Source organism: Neolamprologus multifasciatus, chromosome 3 (genome assembly GCF_963576455.1).
Source record: "Neolamprologus multifasciatus chromosome 3, fNeoMul1.2, whole genome shotgun sequence".
NCBI lineage: Eukaryota > Metazoa > Chordata > Actinopteri > Cichliformes > Cichlidae > Neolamprologus > Neolamprologus multifasciatus.
In genome coordinates this window covers 44,228,098-44,233,638 of record NC_140441.1, presented here as the reverse complement: position 1 = coordinate 44,233,638, position 5,541 = coordinate 44,228,098, and positions in this window count along the sequence as shown.

The following is a 5,541-nucleotide window of genomic DNA, read 5'->3' as shown; positions in this document are numbered from 1 at the left end:
CAGTACAACTGAATGTCATCAGCATAGAGATGATAAGAAATATTATTGTAACGTCTGATAATGTGGCCTAGAGGGAGTATATACAGCAAAAAGAGAATAGGACCTAAAACAGATCCTTGAGGTACCCCAGAAGGCAGAACTGATGTTTCCGACAGCACATGATTTATACAGACAGTAAAGGATCGTTCAGATAGAACGATCCTTTACTGTATAAACCATTTTAAAACAACACCAGTAATCCCAAACAAGTCCTTCAGCCTATTTATCATGATGTTGTGATCAACAGTATCAAAAGCAGAGCTGAGATCCAACATAACCAGAACGGTCTTTCAACTTTATGGCTAAGCCTTATAGAATTCAGCATTTCCATGCTGGGGAAAAAGGTTTTGCAGCTTTTTGAGCTAAGATGTTCAAGTTATTCACAAATGAAAACCTAAACTTTGCGTCGGGCGAGAACTCCATTCAAATGCATGTACCAGTTAGAAACGCACTAATGTGGTGAAATAAAGCGTTTTTCAACTTTATGGCTAAGCATTATAGAATTCAGCATCTCCATGCTGGGGAAAAAGGTTTTGCACCTTTTTGAGCTAAGATTTTCAAGTTATTCACAAATGAAAACCTATATTTTGTGTCGGGCGAGAACTCCATTCAAATGCATATAATAGCGAGTAACGCACTAACGTGGTGAAATAAAGCGTCTTTCAACTTTAAGGCTAAGCCTTATAGAATTCAGCCTCTCAATGCTGGGGAAATAGGTTTTGCAGCTGTTTGAGCTAAGATGTTCAAGTTATTCACAAATGAAAACCTATACTTTGTGTCGGGCGAGAACTCCATTCAAATGCATGTAATAGGGAGAAACGAACTAACGTGGTGAAATAAAGCGTTTTTCATCAACTTCATAGAGATAGCTGTAACATTTGATAGAAGACTCAGACACATATAAATATGGCTTTGCCTTATAGAATTCTGCATCTTCGTGCTGGGGAAATAGGTTTTGCAGCTTTTTGAGCTAAGATGTTCAAGTTATTCACAAATGAAAACCTATACTTTGTCTAGGGCGAGAACTCCATTCAAATGCATGTAATATAGGAACGAACTAACGTGGTGAAATAAAGCGTTTTTCATCAACTTCATAGAGCTGTAGCTGAACTCCAGCTGAACTCCATTCAAATGCGTGGTGAAATAAAGCGTTTTTCATCAACTTCCTAGAGATAGCTGTAACATTTGATAGAAGACTCAGACACACATAAATATGGCTAAGCCTTATAGAATTCAGCATCTCCATGCTGGGGAAAAAGGTTTTGCAGCTCTTTGAGCTAAGATGTTCAAGTTATTCACAAATGAAAACCTATACTTTGTGTCGGGCGAGAACTCCATTCAAATGCATGTAATAGCGAGAAACGACCTAACGTGGTGAAATAAAGCGTTTTTCATCAACTTCATAGAGATAGCTGTAACATTTGATAGAAGACTCAGACACACATATTTATGGCTTTCACGTATATAATTCTGCATCTCCATGCTGGGGAAAAAGGTTTTGCAGCTTTTTGAGCTAAGATGTTCAAGTTATTCACAAATGAAAACCTATACTTTGTGTCGGGCGAAAACTCCATTCAAATGCATGTAATAGCGAGAAACGACCTAACGTGGTGAAATAAAGCGTTTTTCATCAATTTCATAGAGATAGCTGTAACATTTGATAGAAGACTCAGACACACATAAATATTGCTAAGCCTTATAGAATTCTGCATCTTTGTCCTGGGGAAATAGGTTTTGCAGCTTTTTGAGCTAAGATGTTCAAGTTATTCACAAATGAAAACCTATACTGTGTGTCGGGCGAGAACTCCATTCAAATGCATCTAATAGCGAGAAACGCACTAACGTGGTGAAATAAAGCGTCTTTCAACTTTATGGCTAAGCCTTATAGAATTCAGCATCTCAATACTGGTGAAAAAGGTTTTGCAGCTTTTTGAGCTAAGATGTTCAAGTTATTCACAAATGAAAACCTATACTTTGTGTCGGGCGAGAACTCCATTCAAATGCATGTAATAGCGAGAAACGACCTAACGTGGTGAAATAAAGCGTTTTTCATCAATTTCATAGAGATAGCTGTAACATTTGATAGAAGACTCAGACACAAACATTTATGGCTTTTCCTTATAGAATTCGTCAACTCCATTCTGGGAAAAAAGGTTTTGCTGCTCTTTGAGCTAAGATGTTCAAGTTATTCACAAATGAAAACCTATACTTTGTGTCGGGCGAGAACTCCATTCAAATGCATGTAATAGCGAGAAACGCACTAACGTGGTGAAATAAAGCGTCTTTCAACTTTATGGCTAAGCCTTATAGAATTCAGCATCTCAATGCTCGGGAAAAAGGTTTTGCAGCTTTTTGAGCTAAGATGTTCAAGTTATTCACAAATGAAAACCTATACTTTGTGTAGGGCGAGAACTCCATTCAAATGCATGTAATAGCGAGAAACGACCTAACGTGGTGAAATAAAGCGTTTTTCATCAACTTCCTAGAGATAGCTGTAACATTTGATAGAAGACTCAGACACATAAATATGGCTAAGCCTTATAGAATTCAGCATCTCCATGCTGGGGAAAAAGGTTTTGCAGCTGTTTGAGCTAAGATGTTCAAGTTATTCACAAATGAAAACCTATACTTTGTGTCGGGCGAGAACTCCATTCAAATGCATGTAATAGCGAGAAACGAACTAACGTAGTGAAACAATGCGTTTTTCATCAACTTCCTAGAGATAGCTGTAACATTTGATAGAAGACTCAGACACACATAAATATGGCTAAGCCTTATAGAATTCAGCATCTCCATGCTGGGGAAAAAGGTTTTGCAGCTCTTTGAGCTAAGATGTTCAAGTTATTCACAAATGAAAACCTATACTTTGTGTCGGGCGAGAACTCCATTCAAATGCATGTAATAGCGAGAAACGACCTAACGTGGTGAAATAAAGCGTTTTTCATCAACTTCATAGAGATAGCTGTAACATTTGATAGAAGACTCAGACACACATATTTATGGCTTTCACGTATATAATTCTGCATCTCCATGCTGGGGAAAAAGGTTTTGCAGCTTTTTGAGCTCAGATGTTCAAGTTATTCACAAATGAAAACCTATACTTTGTGTCGGGCGAAAACTCCATTCAAATGCATGTAATAGCGAGAAACGACCTAACGTGGTGAAATAAAGCGTTTTTCATCAATTTCATAGAGATAGCTGTAACATTTGATAGAAGACTCAGACACACATAAATATTGCTAAGCCTTATAAAATTCTGCATCTTTGTCCTGGGGAAATAGGTTTTGCAGCTTTTTGAGCTAAGATGTTCAAGTTATTCACAAATGAAAACCTATACTGTGTGTCGGGCGAGAACTCCATTCAAATGCATCTAATAGCGAGAAACGCACTAACATGGTGAAATAAAGCGTCTTTCAACTTTATGGCTAAGCCTTATAGAATTCAGCATCTCAATACTGGTGAAAAAGGTTTTGCAGCTTTTTGAGCTAAGATGTTCAAGTTATTCACAAATGAAAACCTATACTTTGTGTCGGGCGAGAACTCCATTCAAATGCATGTAATAGCGAGAAACGACCTAACGTGGTGAAATAAAGCGTTTTTCATCAATTTCATAGAGATAGCTGTAACATTTGATAGAAGACTCAGACACAAACATTTATGGCTTTTCCTTATAGAATTCGTCAACTCCATGCTGGGAAAAAAGGTTTTGCTGCTCTTTGAGCTAAGATGTTCAAGTTATTCACAAATGAAAACCTATACTTTGTGTCGGGCGAGAACTCCATTCAAATGCATGTAATAGCGAGAAACGCACTAACGTGGTGAAATAAAGCGTCTTTCAACTTTATGGCTAAGCCTTATAGAATTCAGCATCTCAATGCTCGGGAAAAAGGTTTTGCAGCTTTTTGAGCTAAGATGTTCAAGTTATACACAAATGAAAACCTATACTTTGTGTAGGGCGAGAACTCCATTCAAATGCATGTAATAGCGAGAAACGACCTAACGTGGTGAAATAAAGCGTTTTTCATCAACTTCCTAGAGATAGCTGTAACATTTGATAGAAGACTCAGACACATAAATATGGCTAAGCCTTATAGAATTCAGCATCTCCATGCTGGGGAAAAAGGTTTTGCAGCTGTTTGAGCTAAGATGTTCAAGTTATTCACAAATGAAAACCTATACTTTGTGTCGGGCGAGAACTCCATTCAAATGCATGTAATAGCGAGAAACGAACTAACGTAGTGAAACAATGCGTTTTTCATCAACTTCCTAGAGATAGCTGTAACATTTGATAGAAGACTCAGAAACACATATTTATGGCTTTTCCTTATAGAATTCGTCATCTCCATGCTGGGAAAAAAGGTTTTGCAGCTTTTTGAGCTAAGATGTTAAAGTTATTCACAAATGAAAACCTATACTCTGTGTCGGGCGAGAACTCCATTCAAATGCATGTAATAGCGAGAAACGCACTAACGTGGTGAAATAAAGCGTCTTTCAACTTTATGGCTAAGCAATTCAAGATCCCCGTGCTGGGCAAACAGGTTTTGAAGCTGTTTGATCCAAGATTTTCAAGTTATTCACATAATGAAAACCTATACTTTGTTTCGGGCGCATTCCCCCATTCAAATGCATGTAATCGTAGGAAACGCACTGTCTTGACGAAATAAAGCGTTTTTGTACAACTTCATAAAAATAGCTGTAAGTGTTGATAGAAGACTCAGACACATATTTATTGCGTTATCTTATACAATTCAAGATCCGCGTGCTGGGCAAACAGGTTTTGAAGCTGTTTGAGCTAAGATTTTCAAGTTATTCACATAATGAAAACCTATACTTTGTTTCGGGCGCATTCCCCCATTCAAATGCATGTAATCTTAGGAAACGCACTGTCTTGACGAAATAAAGCGTTTTACAACTTCATAAAAATAGCTGTAAGTGTTGATAGAAGAGTCAGACACACATATTTATTGCGTTATCTTATACAATTCAAGATCCCCGTGCTGGGCAAACAGGTTTTGAAGCTGTTTGAGCTAAGATTTTCAAGTTATTCACATAATGAAAACCTATACTCTCTTTGGGCCGAATTCCCCCATTCAAATGCATGTAATCTTAGGACACGCACTGTCTTGACGAAATAAAGCGTTTTTGTACAACTTCATATAAATAGCTGTAAGTTTTGATAGAAGAAGCATACACACATATTTAAGGCGTTATCTTATACAATTCAAGATCCCCGTGCTGGGCAAACAGGTTTTGAAGCTGTTTGAGCTAAGATTTTCATTATGTGAATAACTTGAAAATCTTAGCTCAAACAGCTGCAAAACCTATTTCCCCAGCACGAAGATGCAGAATTCTATAAGGCTTAGCCATATTTATGTGTGTCTGAGTCTTCTATCAAATGTTACAGCTATCTCTATGAAGTTGATGAAAAACGCTTTATTTCACCACGTTAGGTCGTTTCTCGCTATTACATGCATTTGAATGGAGTTCTCGCCCGACACAAAG